At 34.9% G+C, this 19,313-nt stretch overlaps 1 protein-coding gene across 2 annotated transcripts in view; it reads left to right on the top strand.

The window, feature by feature from the left end:
* LOC127838830 (fibrillin-2-like) overlaps positions 1 to 245 on the top strand; it is a 40,165-nt gene extending 39,920 nt beyond the window's left edge. For both annotated transcript variants that reach the window (XM_052366828.1, XM_052366827.1), the window contains exon 8: positions 1 to 245. This exon is cut by the window's left edge and continues 500 nt beyond it. The gene's annotated coding sequence lies outside the window, so the exon portion shown is untranslated.
* Positions 246 to 19,313: the final 19,068 nt, after the last annotated feature.

Consider the following 19,313-nt stretch of genomic DNA (forward strand, 5'->3'; position numbering starts at 1 on the left):
GCAAGAAGAAAGTATGTCCGTTATATAATGTCTTCTAAAATAAGGACTATAACATTAATGTGTAAATATGGATTGTATGATCACACGAACGAAGTATGGATTACTTGTTCTTGTTTTTATACTTTAAAGTTTTATGAAGAGTAATGCTCATAAGACCATGATATGCACTAAATAATTAACAAGTAGGGTTTATGAATTTATGTGTTGGTTTCTTAGATGTGTTATTGTAATAAATCTAAAGTGAACTTCTTCGTTATTTATCCATTTGCAGTAGTCTTTATACCACTCTAGAGGTGAATATCTTATTACGACATGATTGGAAAATGCGTTCGAAATATCTACAAATTGATGCGCGAACACGAAACTAACGTAGTTATTTTAATGCAAATTTGATCTAGCAACTATAGATTATATCCAAACCGAGACGAACCACTTACAGGCGACATAAGCCATCAATAATTAATTGAAATTTACTGATGATTTGTTTAACATTTGTAATATTAGGATTGTAATTCAGGCTCTCACATCATGTTATACATAAGCTTTGGTTAGTCAATCGATAAATTAAATCAGTTTGTAAAGTTGTTTAAAAAAATCTTGTTACATTCAATTCAAAAAAGCAAATTAAACTAGCACCCAAATAACAAACATTAAGATTAAATAACTGATTGAGGAAAAAAATAGAATGCATGTCAATAAATCCTTTTTTGTAAAAGAATGTTGGAATGAACATCCATTTAAAACGTTGTTTATAACTTTCGTTTTCTTTATTTCACAGTAGTGATTTGTTCTCCATTTGAAATATAGTTGCAAGGTGGTATTTAATGTTGTCATTATAATATTTCAGCTAAAAGTCATACATTCGTTCATCTCACTTTATGAAGTACTTATTCCTGTCGTTGATTTGATAAATTATACAAATGGACACGCAAGTACTGTTTAAGTCTAAGGCTAAACTTAAAGTGACATATGTGTTAATTTGTATTGTGTGTAACTTCTCATTTATTTATATTGTTACATATGGTCGGTACATTCATATAGTTGATGTGACGCATACGATAACTGTTGCCTAATTTGAAATTAACCAACTGAATATCTGTATTTATTTGTTTCATGTTACACCATAAACTATCCGCAAACAGATTCATGTTGATGGCTTGACTTGTAGATACATTCCCTAACGTAACATATAAACATCAGTTAATTGAGCAAATGTAATTATACAACACTATGTAAACAAAAGTTATGGTACACGCACTGCACGTCCACTAAATGACAACTTTCGACATATTTAACGTTTTAAGTTGTATGCTATCTACACAACAACGACATAATTATTCCAATACACCTGTTTATGTGGGCATACGCTAAATATGCAGTACACTGGGCTATTATTTATACAAAATATAATAGTTGGCAAACATTAGCATACACGTTACACACCTACAATTATCATACCAATATTTACAAGTAATGCTTATTTGACCTACCTTATCAGTGCGTACATGTTAATATTGTTCTAATCTGTGCTGGTATCGGCCACAACATATGAAAGATTCCTTTTTCTGGTGCATATATTACTTCATCTCTCTGACAGATATATACCGGACAATGTGTTTATTTAATTTAATGAAAGACAATTACAGACGTTGGGGAATTAAGACATAGTATTGCCACATTCTCGACATATCAGCCATATCACTTTAAACAAAATACTCTATAGCATTTGATTTTTAAAATGTTAAAATATACTCCTCTTTTCCAACATTAACTAAACAATGGCAATATAACTATGTTTGTATATACAGTATTCAAAAATCAGAAGGGTAGGACCTATACTGTTCGTGCGTAATTTGCTCACCCCCTCCCCTTTATTGTGCTTAACATAAATCGGATCATCATGTGTTTTGCGTACAACTGGTGTGTCATTAAATATGTTTTAAATATACCTTTCAATATAAGTCACAAGTCTCAACAAGAGCAGTTCTGTGTTCCTTCACGCAGGGTATCAATTTCAGATTTATATACATAAAATATGACACTTGTTAAGTATTATAAGCCATTGCAATACCATGCAAATGAATGGTCAGCTGCATGCATTTAAGAATCTACATAATTGATTTGTTGTGTACAGACTTGTTCAATAATATGTTTACACCCAGCAGGACTTGTCGTTGGTTCTCTTGTAGACGCTTTAAATGTACCTTTAACTGAGGTTGATCTGTACTGGCATGTTTGCCAAAACAAAGGTCGATCTTATAATTCTGCATAAGTCTTCATTTGTATCGACGATATTCCACATTCTGAACATGGCTTATACATTATTAATCTACATCATTCTCTATACAGCATTCCATCCTTTTTAACTTAACATTTCCAAAAGTGTTCCCTCGAGTTGAATATCATTTAAAGAGAGATAACTCTGTGTTAGTATGTGTTCATTGAGACATTGCTATCGTACCTTATATAACAGGCTAAAAAAACTGTTATTTTACCATGTTGAGTGTTAATAATTCAAGGCACGGTGTGCATTAGTTGTCATTTGCCACGAATTACATTATTTTGAAGTTTTATTTTCTGTGTCACTTGATTATACTGATTATTGATCTGTATATTGTGTTGTATGACACCTTTTTTGTCAGAGTATTGTATTGATGCCTTGCATTTGTGAGAAGTTATGATACAATTCTAAGTTCTCTTGCGGAACATAAATACCCAAGAAACTGCGTTTTAGGTTCTTCTTGTATCATAACGGCCATCGAACACTTTCTCTGAACGCGAGCGTTATTAAAGGTATGTAGATAGTATATTTATATGTTTGTAGAATACTATCATAATACGAAATTATATTTTGATTGAAACAAAGCATTACCTTGTTTATCATTACCGTTTGAGATGTATACAATTGCTCTAAAATGCTTGGGATTTTCGTGTTTCCGATAACGACGACGATGCCTCCCTCTTACAGCACATCTCAACCTTCGAGATTGATGAAAAGAGCGTTAATATATATTTACATCCTGAACTCCGATTGGTAAACACCCGTTAACAAGCGGGGTGTACTGTGGGAGCAGTCTTGGTGTGATAGCAATTGGGCGGCTTCCATGAAAACGATATCAGCTCAATAACTTGAACATTTTAAATCGAAAACAGTTTGGTTAAAACTTGTCCGTTTTAGGTCAATGCTATTAACATTGGAAATTGTTAACGCTCAGTTACTTAGGTGTAAATGAAATGATGTGTGAAGGAAGTTTAAAATAGGATCATACATTAGGAATACATTTGGGTCTGACCAGGACAAGGACATACTGCAGCTAAATGGTTTACATTCTGTTCACACCTTTTACATTTATGGTAAAACGTATCTCCCTTTTTGCTGTAGGAAACTATATGATCCTCAACATAAAGAGAGCCATTTTAAACGCGCTTTAGGTATGTATACCAGCATCACAATTTATTTAATTCACAATTCATATTATAATTATCGGCACCCGCATTTTTTTCTTGTTCTTTCGTTATTATTTTATTTGTATGTATTGTTTGTTTGGTGAGGGAATTATGATTATTACATGTATTATTATTATTATAAACTTCACTTTGTATTGTATAAATACACAATGTTTGCGGTCGAAATGACTCTTATTGACTGAAACGCCGATACAAAAGCGATACATTGAAACGCCAATTAGTGGGTATTAATTAATGTTTTCTGTCTCTCCCGGTAAATTAAATCCGTCTACGCTAGTGCTCCACCATAAATGCCAACTTGATGGGAACTGAACATGTGACCAGCTAAATACAAACGAGAAAACAATACACAAGACAGTTACATTTACATGCACCCCTGCCAGCAAACAAAATAACTTAACATTTTGAAACGAAAGTTGCTTTTGAATACACGTCTAGAATAGCAAACAAAAAGTAAATCAATGTATCACGTGTTGTACTTGAGCGCACTAATGCGACAATTTCTAGACAATACAATATATCTATCGATAAAGACCTCGCCTACAGTAAGTAAACAACAATCAGGCCTTTTTTACAATGCAAACGACCTGGGATACTTTGCAATTAATACCGACCTGACCGACTTTAAAAGTAATTTTAACTGCGTAACAAGCAAACAACGTTACGGTTACCTACTTGATAAACAACAATGGCCTAATATTCTTAACAAAAAAAACACCACCAGATCTTATCGACAAAACTCACAGTTGCTGCTCTTAAGTCTAAAGTTTTCAACACAATATATATTGATTACCTTGTCTCTGCTTTGATATATGTAATTAATCATTTAAACAATGTTTTAAGTGGTCACGTTATTATTTACGTTTGATGTCCTCCTGAATCGTCTGATGCGGAATATGTATAGCTATTCGTCTGTCCGTTAATCTGTACGTCATTCCTTTAAATTGTACTACATCTAAATGTTCAAATTATTGATTAAGCAAGACTTATATTGATATCGTTTGTAACAAAGCTGTCATACTTGCATGGATGTCATTTATGAATACTGTCGACACGCCCACATCGCTCGATCCCATTTTGATATAGAATCGACTTATGGACTAATTCACAATGCTCAAATTCTTAGTGAACCAAAACAACCACTTTAAGTAATTACCGTATGTAATACAAGTTTGATACATATTTAGTTGAAAACTATTGACACACCACACCACCCTAATCTCATGGCGGTGGTCTTTATTCTGATATTGTGCAGTATTTAGTTTGTTCTTTCCCTACGCATACTGGGGTCGGGGTGGGGATCCTCTAAAAAGGTGAGAGGAGATGCCCCGGGGCGGGGCGTACTCTGGCAGCAATCCCCGAACATTGTAGCTGCACTGCTTTTATGGGGTATGCAAGTGGTGTGAAACACATGTCAGATTTCAAAATCAGGGGTGGGGGACATGCGTATACATGAGCTGACCGGGTTGTGTGAGGTAAATTGAAGCTGAATTCAAAAATGGCCTCGGTTGGATTATTGTATTTTTAATCGGTAAGCAACTTTATATGTATAATTCCTTCAAATGAATAATTTCTTTCGGCTAAACGTTGTTTGAGCTTACCTTATTTTTTTTTGTTTCAAGACCGTAGACGTCGGTATAAAAAAGTAATTGAAGGAAAGCCGTCCAAACATTTGTTGTTTATTTACGTGACTTTCGAGTACTTTGGTATACTATTATCATTTTCTTTAATAATACATAGTAGTCGCGAATGTGGATTGTAAAAGTAACATAAATAACGATTATTTTAAATTAACTACGCGGTGTTTAGACGAGACTCGATCTCTGGGCCTCACGATAACACGGCGATTCACCGATTAAGCAAACAAGATCGCTTACACATGTTTTCCGCATTCCCACTTAAGCTCGATACCGTTATCATCAGATGATATTTTACGCTGTCAAGTTGAATTACTATCTCGAAATTCGAGTTACAGACAATAGTGTTAACCTGATCACGATGAACATACGAGGATGTTTTATGGAGACATGCATGATTCATGGTCTCAGGTTAAACGCTATTGTCGTCGGGTGTTGATAAGTGTTATATCACATATGTCAACACATTTGTCGGACACTTGTGACATATCAATAACGATATCGAATTACAATTAGACTAATCTAATTGAATAAAAAAAACAACAAAGGGACGTGTTTACTTGTTTTCGGTCAAAATCGCACCGATTTTAAATGTTTTAAGGGATTTGCCATGAACAGTTTCGAAAACAAAATATCATTGATTTTATATATGAATGCGTGCATTATATAAAAACAAGCACACAAACGCTCTCGCATATGATATTAAACATATCCATTTGTTTATAGATTTTCTTAATCAAAATCTGAAAAATAATTTCGCGCTCGGTATGCGATTGCTCGATTATTTGGAAAACAAATACAATTTTGAGTGGTGTAAGGGTAGAATTTGCGACATCTATCATATTGGTCCCGGTTTAAATGCCTTGAGGGATATCATATTGTATTCATCGTTTTGATTTCTGTTAAGTATTCCAAGTGATTCATGTTTTTAGTAAATGCCTTTAATTACACGGTTCAAAAATCTAAGAACAAGTATCTTTAACATGTACCGATATTTGTGATAAATATTCATACAATGAACTGCCCTCAAGGGACTCGTCTATTCGCACTTGATTGAAGCGTTTCCACAATTATTTCAATTCTTCATTTTTGGAATGAATTGTATCAAGTTCATTCTACAAAACGATTATGTAGTCGACTCCAACTGATAAATACTATAAAGAAGTGAACCTCCAGCTGCTGTAGCAGTATTGCATTATCATAATATACAATTAGTTGGACCTTTATTTAAGGCAAGTGATATAATTTAGCATAAGGAAAAACATAACCTAATTTAGATCTCTAAATCTTGATTACTTTTGACTTTACATTTACGGTGTGTAATTCGTTAGGCATACATATGATGTAACACAATTGTATATGATAAAGGCCAAATGCGCTTGCATGAAAGTTGATAGATATGCAATTATTCTAAAAATATGTTGTCTGTATTTTTAACTCTCATGGGTAACCGTCTATTATGCACATTTTGAGAGCGTACATATTATTCTTAACAGGTGTTTATTATGTTATAACAATTCAGTTCCACATAGCAAAATGTTTAAATGAGATAAATCTTTGCGAATAATCAGTGTTAAATGACAAGACATTGTCATCTTTTCGAAATCCTACGCAATATCATGTCATATCATTTTCATTATTTGTTGGCATGAATAATTTGATAATACATCACACAAGACCATAATTTATAAGTTTACGCAATACAATATAGTGTTCTTTTTTATTCAATATATTCAGTTTTACATTCAAACAATAATTGGTTTGTATTGTCTACATTTCTTGAAATATTATACATATATTAAAAATAGTTTGATGCTCAAAGCTGTAAATTATATTTTGTGTGATGTGTTCGTGTTATATAACTTCGCTAAATTGGTTATAAATTATATTTTTAAAACGGGACACCTATGTATGCACAATCAATTTAAATCAATTTTGAAAGACATTTGATCCACAGTACAGTTAAATAAATGTTAAATAAACTAAGCTGAAGGCATATATGCTTCACATTGGTACACGTCTAGGTTTTAATATTTGTTCAATTAATAGCATTTTAAAAACGCTACATCATGACGATTTTTGCGTAGTTAGAATGTAATACATATTTAAATCTTTCTATTAAACTGTTTACCTGTATTGAACCACTTTTTGAATGTTTGTGTTATTCTGTAATAAGCATCGACATCATGTTCGAAACAAACCCCTACGAAATTTGGAGACTTTCGGAAACGCTATCATCATTTTCGGAGACTGCTAACACACCATAAAATGAAATGAAAAACATGTTTCCCTGTCAATACATCACACGATGACGTATTCTAGATGAAGCATTTCAATAAACAAATACGAGTTCCCCACCAAATTAATCAGGGTTCTAATAAAATAAAACACCGTTATGTCAATATGCTAGTCTGCATCACCGTCACTCAATAAACACTGTTCTACTGTTATAACTGCTTCCGGATTAAATTGTGATGCGTTCTCCTTCGTTGTGCATTTCAATCTATACGCGGCTCTGCTTGGTGATGACGTTGCTCCGAACAGATAAACACTCATAAAGTATTAAGTCGGTTGTTCATTTTGCCACATGACAATAAAAAAACCTGTATGCATCCATGTACTTGTCACTCGGGACACTATTTGCTCCGGGAAACTTATCACTCAGTTATTAGCACTAAACTATTCGCTTCACTGTGAATGTTTACATTCAGTGATGGTCCCCGGTACTAAGCGGCACAGTAAAATCAATTCTTACCTTTTAAGGCTTATTTGGCTTACATAAAATCGTATTGGGAAAATGCAACACCCTGCCAGGTGTATATTCAGCGTTGCAATCAACAGGTTTTGCATACCATTCCTGGATATAACTTCCCATGGTCTTTCTGTACTTAACATGCACATTTGAATCAGTTGTAATTTAATGTAACGTCTTAAATATTCAAAACATTTTGCGGCTAATGTTTTGTTGTTGGGTAAACCAGCATGTTCATCACACCAGTAATCCTAGTAAGTGATGCTCTCCATATTTTTCTTTATAGCGCCACATTTTCAGGCGATACTTTTTGAACACACCCGTCCGATTGTGGCAAGAGAATTTGTATCCAAATGTTTTCATTTTGCACATCTGACATTTGTTCAACGTTCACATTGCATGTAGTTGAAGAGGTGTTCTCTGTAGGACGAATTATAATCCAACCTAGGATTTACCGTATTGCGTATTGCTCGACCCTGTTAATTCTTTGCTCTTACTCCTCCCAGAAAGTCTATGGAGTATAACTCCCTATAAGTACTCTACCTGTGCGGCATTTACCCTAGGCAGTTGAATACCTGCCAGATGCGTCCACTTGCACATCTCCGCTCCAGTTGGAAGAGGCTGAAATGATATTTTAAGGATACGTTATTAACAGACCAAACTCTCTTTGCGTCTATACGCCCACGACCATCTAGACAACGTACCTTTATGTCCAACCGCATGTCAGTTATGTGCTGTGTAGACTGATTATCAGTCGCTTGGGTGGAATCGCGCACAATACCCTAACTGTTTAATATCCTTACTAAACTATCGCAACACTGCCTTCATCTAACACGGCATAACTTTCCGGCTGTCGGAAACTATATTTCACAGCAACATGGACAATTCGCACACTGACTTGAACGGAATCTGATTTTCTGCACTTTGATTTTCAGAAGCAATGGGTCTCAAACTTGAGCTAAATGCTTTAAATTCTGAAAATTATCACACGTTCGGTCCTTCGTTATAACACGTGACCTTGCTTCTAAATTAATAGCTAATGAATATATGGCTTTCCCCACAATACACGCAAGGTAAACTCATTATTGACCTTTAACACCTTGAGCCTCAGCGAGCCGTTCTACTATCCCTAGCAGCTTTTGTAGATAAGATTACAAATTGTCCAAGCATCAAAGTCCCTGCAGCTTTTTGCTTTGAATACATTGGTTTGGATTCATTAGCAGGTTTAATAAATTTACTACCTTGAACATCTCATTTAAACCGAATTTGATGTGGCAGTCACCGAACAATTTTCTTAAGATGTTCTGAATTATTTATGTGTGACATGTAACCAAAATTGATGCTTTGTAATTTGACATTTCTCCCTATCTAGCAAAAGGTTCATTAACGCATAAACATCAGTTGTTTTGATTTGGTTCATATTTACCAGAGATCAACACTAGCACTAGCTTTTTAGTGAGGTTTTACCATAGCGTCTGAGTAATATGTGTGTGGTTCGTAAATTCCTTATTTTGCACGTACAACCACACAGTCCGAACTGAATTAAATAACTCAAACCATAGGCGATTGTCCTGCAACCTACACTCAATGTTTGTTTTTTCGAAATTCCGAATACATTTGCAATAGTCCACGGGATTGCAACTGTTAATATATCCGGTATTGAAACTCTCGTGTACACGATTTATCACTGATTCCCTTCTACAAATCCGATCTGGCGATCCGCTTGAACGAAAGGTTCAGCTTAAGCGCGCAGTCCTTTGATGTTGTCAGACCCCATGTCTTCTGAAGATTAGGCACCCCTGGCCTACTAAAATCCCCGATCGCCACTTGTTCCAGAGAGCAGGCTTCCAGAATCTTCACATATATCCGATCTCGAAAGTCTGTTCCCAAGTGATTGAATCTATATTTAAATGATGGCATTACATGTGTTGTAGTAACAGGTCAAGGCAGCGTCGTTCCTATTTCAGACGCCGCTTTGCTTGCATCAGTTCCAGGCCCGCAATTTGACATCAAAGCATTGCTGACAATGCGGTCTTCAGGCTGTTTTTTTCCTGCGACACTCGATGGTATCATTTTGCCCGCAATACACTTTTGCACACATGCTAAAAGTGTTGAATAGTCACGTGTTGCCCGTTAAAATAGCAAACACAGATCAGAACGTTCTCCGGACCAGAGCCTGTCTAGGTACAAATATTCATGATCATGTTCAGTGCATCTTTTTGATAAATCGGACTGAAGATTCGTCACCGTTATTAGTATTTCGTTAATCTGAGATCATGACCCACTTGTTTCAGAGCCTTCATGTGATATGAGGGTTTTTGGCGTCGTTTCATTGGCAACTAAAATAATTATAAATAAATAAAGGAACATTTAAGACCAATTTAATTCTGGTATAAGCCCCCGCAGCAAGGTCTTCATATACCCAATACACAATTTGGAGCCTTCCGGCAACGCCGTATCCGTATTTGGCGAATGTTAACACAACATAGAATGATATGAAACACCTGATTCCCTGTAAATAACTCAAAGGCTGGCTTATTTCAGATGTGACATTAAAATTAAGATATCCGAGCTTTCTTTCCTGGCTTATCAAGTCTGGAATCTTTACATAATGCAACTGGTCGAGACCATGTTTACATCCATAGTCCTGAAACACCGTTATATCAACATGCAGCTAGTCTGCAACTATGATACTAGTCTGCAAAAAGCGCCAAAATAGCAAGATCCACAATCAACACATCCTTGATGTTTTTATCTGAATGCACGCTCTATTTTAATGTCTTTTCATAAATGTAACGTCATCAAATAAGTGTCTTCCGCAAACTTTTTTTTTTTTCAATGACACAGCTAATATAATCTGTAATATATGTTTAGCATGTCCTCGTGGTAATCATCAAAAACCACTGTGAGTTATAAAATATGCAAAACAAAGAAAACTTGAGTAGGAACGTTTTTCATAAAACGGCTATATCGTTCACAAAAAATGTGTGCAGACCTTTACATAATATAGATACTCCAAACGCTGAAACACTATCCAATATTTCACTGAAGCGCAGCATAAGTTAAGATTTCCCTTCGACGGTTTGTGAATATCAGCACGTGTGCTTAGGCCATAGTATTCATTACACCATTATTTAGAATGAAACAGTTGTGCAAAGTTTATGCTTATTTATATATTTTTAAAATGCGACGAACGTATTGCATCATGAAAAACACCACAAAGACATGAGTTCATCCCTTCAGACTGCAACAAATTGTACCAAAACGCAGAATAAATGTACTAAGAAAACACACCCACCTCGATTCCAAAACATTCTGATGAGTACCTGGATAACACGTTTTCCCGTGTAAATCTTGGCGTACACGGCTGAACAGGAGCCCACCCGTATCAGCGGACCTTTATATTACGAGGGAAGTAACTCTCAAATGGTAGGGGTTATGGATAATTCGGGTTCACTACCAGCGGTGAAGTACGCACTGTACCGAAATGGGGACCGGTACGCAGGAGATGTGCACTTATTGATGTATATGTTTAGGCCGTATTTTACAACGTTTACAACCTAACTTACTTAACTCATTCGTGTACAAGTGGACAGCTACCTAATTAATGACATGTAAGGCATGCTAGCATAATATTATATATCAATAATTGTAAATGTTTCACAACAAATAATATCAGACTGTTAGGAACAATTAGACTTTCAAATATTGTTGATGTTATCTTACTCTTTTAAGTAATCTACAGTTTGTGTTTAAAAATTTATCAACGAAAATAACAAATATATATGTGTTCATGGACATATCATATATATAGAGTGAAGGCATGTTATTTCGCTTCTATGATTTTCGCAGGGATTTATTGCTTTTTATATTTATATGTTATGTTCTCATTTATTTTCATTATTTGACATTTTAGACTCTCAGACACAAAGTTGCTTCATTTGCAGTATCCTTATATTGATGTTGATCCCATCAGGTCGTCAAACTATGTTTCCGGGGATAAATTCTCTAATCAAATATATGTCACTTTAAATTGAGTTTCCGTTTAGATTAAACCTATTCATGTCTAGCTCGATTGCATCGAAAGCCTTAAGCTTATTGAAACGCCCTCGAGTTCGTTTCCAGGTCCTAGAACCAGCACTTGGTGTCTGTGGGGGAGATCTAAAGAACGCTCCCACAGTGGTGATCGAACCCTTGGCCTCCCGGTCGCTAAGCGGACACAATATCCATTACATCACGGCGACTTTTTGGTACGGCACCATATCTTAAAACAATAATCAGCGTGTGTTGTTTTCAATGCTTGAAGTTTCGCGATGTCTTTACGAGTGGACTCAACTTATGATTCGAATTTGATGAAGGTGTATATAACCGTGTCTTTTAGGGTGGATATGCGCATAATTATTTGAATACTTGTTGGAACCTGCATTTGATATTGACATTTACAATTCAAGTTTTATGAAACTTCACATGCGACATATGTTGGATGAGCATGCATTTATTTTACGTGTTTTCGATTCTAATAGTTTGTCAGGTAAGTATTGCCGTTCAACTCCTAATATTACATTTTCGTATAATTGTACGTTTTTGTGTCAGATCACGGGAACTAAATATTCGAACTTCATGAATTGTTAATGCAGTATACAAGGAATAATTAAGCATTGAATATGTATTAGTTTCCACATACTTAGCTCATATTGTGGCATTGATGAAGATGGAATAAGCATGAAAATGTAATCATTCTGAATAAACACTTGTTGGGGACTCTCCGAACGCTAATTGACAAATCCGCAGGCAAGTACAATTAAAATACTAGACACAAAGGTACGTTGGTGTTGCAATATGTAATTTCTCACGTCAACAGAAGTCGAGTTCATCTAAGCTATTAAAACACTGGTACAAAGTGCTGTAAATGTATTTCTACTAGCCGGTTAATTGATGTATTGCAATTATATATTTTATCCCATTTTCAACGCGACATTGACGGTATAACACCTTATGGAAAATACTAGCCTGTATTCAACCTTGTTGGATATACCTGTCGCGTGCACGGACTACTTTTTCCTTTACCACTGAATGATTTTTCAAAAGAAATAGAGTCGAGAAAACTTTAGCTTCAAAATTATACGACCTTTAACCTTTAAATCTAGTCATATGACATATTTTTTCGCCATCCGTAGATCTATAATGAATTAGCTGATTGATGGCGTCATAAAATGACATACTTATTGCGTCAATTTTCCCAAACATTTGTTGACGATAAACGCGACTTATTTCACATGTGCATGTACTGTATATCGACATATTTGAATTGTCAATTTATCCCAATTTCCTTATTTCGTGTTATGTGCATTGTTTATAATATATACTTTTGACATTTAAGAATGTACAACTAGCCACACAAATATCGCACAATTCATAAATAACCTGATATATTTGCTTTCCGATTTAATTCACGTTAGGCATGGAGCTGTGTAAAGTATAAGATGGCAAAAATAGTACCACACTGGAATTCGGAACGTCCCATTTTGTACACGGGCATTATCCACTCATTTATCTGTTGTGTAATGGATTGTTTTCCAATCTTTGTGTATCTTTATATTAAATTATGTTCTTGTACAATAAGGGCATACACCATAGACAAATAAAATATTGTGCAAGTTTTAACATGGTTCACATTATGGTAGGAAACAAAGTGCAGATATATACAAATACGCTTATCGATGAGGGAGAGATTAAAAAATAGTATAGTTGACACAAGGCCGGGTATGTTTGTATTGGTCAAGAAAAATGTTTATACATATAAAGCTTGTAAATATTTTGGTGGTTTGTTTATCCCGTTCCCAGGGCTTCATTGATTCAGTATCTTAAGTAATCTATCCAATCAGCAATAAGCACGCATAGAACACTGACCAATGGGATTCTTAGTGATCTAGCCAACCAGCTTATTTAGAACACTGACCAATGGGATTCATAACTGAGTTTCACGGGGCAAATGTTAGAGGGAAATAGTTCAGTTAGCGTTTAGAACTGGTGGTGAACGGATCGAGAAAGATGCAATCATGTAACTATCAGACTGTATTTGTATAGCTGAAAAAAAAGTTATGTCAGGCATTAAACTGGATTAGAAACTGATATATGTGTTGTTGAATAATTTATCCTACATTATGCAGAGAAACCAACATTAATAGAGAGTGACGGACTTGTCCCACACGCGACACGAGAAAATGGTAGTTAACACAAATCTCGTCATCATGGCAATACGCGCTTGACGAGATATCGAATGATAGGCTACACACCAGTAATTTAAGAGTAATGAACATTGTTATAACTATGTGTCGTCCATGAACTATGAACGATTATGTGACACAGGACATTAAATGGTGCCGTGATCAGGATTCGAACGAAGAAATACTTCCACTTACGATTACGAGGCCATGAAAAACAACGCGAAGAAACTCCGTTTCGGCAACTTCTGTAACCAGTAACAACGACCGTGAGCCGGGAACAACGACATCAGACCGCACATATTCTGCAACTTCCTATTTCCTAACGCTTTTATCAAAATGGCAGATCAAATAATCCCTCTTTTTTCAAAATGTAAACGAACAAATTAAAGATGTTAAAACGGCCATAAGCACTCAGACTATTTCACAGATTGTACAATCATTTGATGGAAATTCAAAAGAATTTAAAAATTCGATTAAACATGTAGAAAAATATGGAACGCTAACCAATTAAGATGAGCATAAATTAAAATGTGTTGCTTATCAATCTAGTAAAGGGCTTGTTAGTGATTACATACATCGCTTTTTACTGATGATCCGACAGGGACATGGACAGATTTAAAAGAACAACTTAAATTAAGATTTGCAGAAATTCAAGACCCACAATATGCTTTCACATTATTAAAGACAACTAAACAACAAACGGACGAGTATGTTCAAATATAAGCTGAGCGACTTTTATCCCTTGCGACTGATGCATACGAAAATATTAAAGAAAATTTAGACATTATAGAAAAACAATTAGTAGACATTTTTTAATCGACGGATTAGTGCACGACTATCTGAGACTTAAATTAATGCGCGAAAATCATGCAACGCTATCAAATGCTGTTAAAAGCGCAATACAGGAACAAAGTATCAGAGCTAGATTTGAGTTGCGATCGCAGGTAAATGGACTTAATAAAATTACGACCGATAATAGTCAGACCGATATCGATTATATTAGGTCATTTATTGTTTGCGCATATTGCAAGAAACACGGTCATTCTATTGAAATCTGTCGCCGTAGACAACGTGAGATAAGTGCATATACAGTAGGACGGAACGGTCATACGATAGGTCAAAACGCTAACGGGCGCAATAACGAATATGACAAAAATTGGAAGGATAAAATTGATTGTTGGAATTGTGGTAAATTAGGACACTTTAGTAGAGATTGTACTCAAAGAAAAACGTACATTAATAAAAAAAACTAGGAAATTCTTACTAAAAATGGGTCTATGGTAAGAATGAAAAAGTAGAGACATATAATATCGCTTTGTGGGATAGTCCAAATTATTGTGTTATTTCAACAGGTGGTTTTCACTTTAGGAGCTTGATCGATAGTGGCGCCGAAGTTAGTCTCATCAGCAAACGTACTTATGATATGTTAAAACAAAAACCAGCACTGATAATTTTAAAAAGTAAATCTTAAGTAAATGGAAACTCATTACATGTCAACGGAAGTGTAAAATTGAGATTCAAAATACGGAGCATATATAAAGAGCACATGTTTTTGTAGTAAGTAACGTTAATAGAAATGTTATTTTAGGAAGAGACTTTTAACAAGATAATGGTGTCCGTTTGTACTTTGATTTAGGATGTTTGAGGATTGATAACTGTTATGTACCTCTAGAAGAAGATGTACACCTTTCAACGATAGCGAGATAAACTAGACATACTGTGTTAAAACCACAAACTGCATATAGACTCTTTGCTCAAGCTAAAAGAAACTGCATACGTTCAAATTACAAATTACGAATTCAATGAAATAAACAATTCTTTCTTTGATAATGAACCTGGTTTAACTATTGTTAATTAAGTAGTCAAGACAACGCGTGATAGACAACTTCCCATTTTAATTATAAACAATACGCACAAAACAATAAGGCTTAGACGACACTGTGCCACAGGGCGAATAAAATCGGTAAATGATAATGAAATATGCTCGTGCAAGAAGTTATCAAAAATAATCAGCCGGAAGCAGGTTTATCTAAAGATAAAATCTTATCAGATTTACGTGTAGATGAAGATCAAAAAGAAAATATTCTCCCGGTACTCTTAAAACACAGAACTCTCTTCGCAAGAAATAATTTAGAATGACCACAAACTTCAGCGCTAGTATTTACCATAGATACAGGGGATCATCGCCCATTAATTTGAAACAGTATCGAACACCATTAAACAATAAGGTATACATAGATAAAGCCATCGACGAAATTCTAGCCGCACACATAATAAGCCCATCGAGAAGTTCATTGAGTTTTCCTATAGTTTTGGTAGACAAAAAGAAAAATACACATGACTCAAACAAAGATAATAAAGACGAGAACAGTTTTTGCGTTGATTTTAGACAATTAAACAAAATTACAAAACCAATTGCCTATCCATTACCACTTATAGATGATATATTGGCGTGTTTAAGTAAAAGTAAATATTTCACCAGTTTAGATTTGGTATCGGGGTATTGGCAAATACCTATACAAGATGAGGACAGAGAAAACACGGCTGTTGCTTCAGGATTCAGGGGTCTATTTCAATTTAACGTTATGCCCTTCGGTGCCTCCTCTGCCGGTGCTATATTTCAAGAATTGGCTAATAAAGTACTCAAAGGTTGTGAAGGCTTCGCTGTGGCGTATCTAGACGATATTCTCATATTCTCACCTGACTTGCAATCTCACTTAGCGCACGAAAATTCAGTACTTCAGAGTCTCAGTAAACATAACCTAAAGCTTAAACTATCAAAATGTCAATTGTTACAAAGAGAGACTAGATACCTAGGCTTTATCATAGATTAAAACGGTATAAGGACGGATCCGTTAAAAGTGGAAGCGATCCGACAATTCCCTAGGCCAAGGTGCGTGCGCGATGTACGATCTATCTTAGGTGCGGCGGGATTTTATAGGAGATTTTGTCCATCGTATTCAGAAGTAGTCGAGCCTCTCATTAATCTCACGAGAAAGAATGTCCCATTTACATGGTCAAAACAATGTGAAGATTTTTCATACAACTAAAAGACTCATTTACGAAAATCCCTTATCTTTCATACCCTCATCCAAAAAAAGGTTTATGTTGCTCGGCTCGAACATCGAAAGCGTTCGCCAAGGCTCGCGCTCCCGGCGTTCTAAGCCTCGCAACATAAACTTTTCTGTATTCAACGCTAACCTAGTATTCTCTATATTTGGCCTTTAATTTATGAAACAAACCAGGTAATTCAGAAGTTTGCATTACTACATATTACGAATATGAAATGCAATAAGTAAATGGTTCACAGTTTATGAAAAAGCTGAAGTTAACAATTGATGTAAATTTGCATTTCTTAAAAGTTCCATGTAGCAGAAATCGTGTGATTTTATGTATTTCCCTGTGAGTACTGTAGGTGGAAACTGATATAAATCAGCTAAGCCAATACAATGCACACAAGTAAAATGTATATGATGCCTTAACAACACATGCATTGTTGATCCAAAGCATGTTTACGACAAAATACGTATATACATGTGGCTACTCGCAGCTGAATAGATTTATACATAATGCTTTTTTTGTTGTTGTTGTTTTTTCACTTGGGTATAACACTATATGATTCCCAAGGCTCCGGAAATAACATTCGATGGACAAAGACCTGAGTTTTTACGACCTAGGCCTACCATTTCAGATTGTTATCATGAGCTTTATTACTACGCTTGTTTCAAATTGAAAATTATAGTTTTGCATGACATGTTAAGCATTTTTCGACTGCTGCTTTATATTTAGACACAGTTAATGTAAATTCCTGATCTACATGTTACGACGCAGAAACGAATATATTTATGCAGTTGGTCGTTGCGAGATTCACATGAAAATGTTAGATCACACAAAGTTTAGTAAATGCATCGACAAAGCATATTTCCATTAAAAAACACACAAACGCTATTAATGGTAAGGTAAGACGAAACGTTTACGCTTTGCACTTTATAATACAGAGTTTTAAAAAAAAGATTATAATACATGGGGTAACATTTAAAACGATCTAAACTATGCACTAACCATTTGTACCAATACACAAAAGTGAAAAATAATAACCGTATATGATTGCAATGAAACAGTATACTTTTAAGCAATACTATGACTTAATTTATAAAGATGATATAACACGTGAAACGCATTTTTGTGCGCTTATGTTTGTCTAAAAAAATAACAACCTGATTATCTTGCATACATTTATTCTTATTTACAATGATAATGAGAGAACGATTACATTTTCCTTACGTGTGGTAGAATATTTCATCAGTTATTTTTTACTTCCAATTTTTATTTTTTGTCTGGAAAGGTACATTTGATTTAAATCGTTTTAAACGCTTGTTTGGAGTTTGATAAATGCTGGAAAAGGTGTGATGTTCGGCTATTCATCGAATTGCTTTAAACTCCAAATGTCAGTTGTTATGCGTTTATGTTTTGAGTGTTAGTTCTGTTATAAACGTCGTAGACACGAAACGAATGTTTCTTCTGATATAGTGTATGAAGATTCGTTGTGTGCTATCTATTTTGAGCACATCCATTGACAAATTACTTTTTGGAATATTAAGTTGTACAAATACATATGATTGCTAAATCATTTAACAGAACATAAGACCATACACTTACAGATTGATTACTTTCGAACCACAATTACAGATAGGGATATTTGATACTTAAGCTTGGTAAACATCGGATAAGCCACGGAAAAGCATGTTTAGAATGTTAAGATGCTTTTATAAAACAAAAAAATGCCATTAAGCAGTATAATGTTTACATCCTATTATATGCAAAAAAAAATCATTAGGAATGCTCTTTGTGGTCTGTTGTGTTTATAAAAAAACATATGACTATGATTTAAAGATAACGGTCTACGTACAATCGGTGTCTTTATGTTCATCGAACAACATCCTGCCTCTTGCTCTCATCATACGGCCACGGTGGATTCATTTAACAATCGCGAGTTAATAATCGAGTTGCACGGTACATATACTTCATGGTTATATTTGATTACATGCACACTTTAAAAGCTGTTTCCATCAACAGTTTATTGTGTTGTTAAATTCGCCGATTTTCAGCGCAAAATGCACTAAAAAGTTTTAAAGACACTAATACAAATTAGAGCTTGGATTGAAACAGTGTTTAAGTCCCTTATTGTTTAAGGCAGGTTTGTTAAATATACATATACGCAATGGTTTG

Source organism: Dreissena polymorpha, chromosome 7 (assembly GCF_020536995.1).
Source record: "Dreissena polymorpha isolate Duluth1 chromosome 7, UMN_Dpol_1.0, whole genome shotgun sequence".
In the NCBI taxonomy this organism is placed as follows: Eukaryota; Metazoa; Mollusca; class Bivalvia; order Myida; family Dreissenidae; genus Dreissena; species Dreissena polymorpha.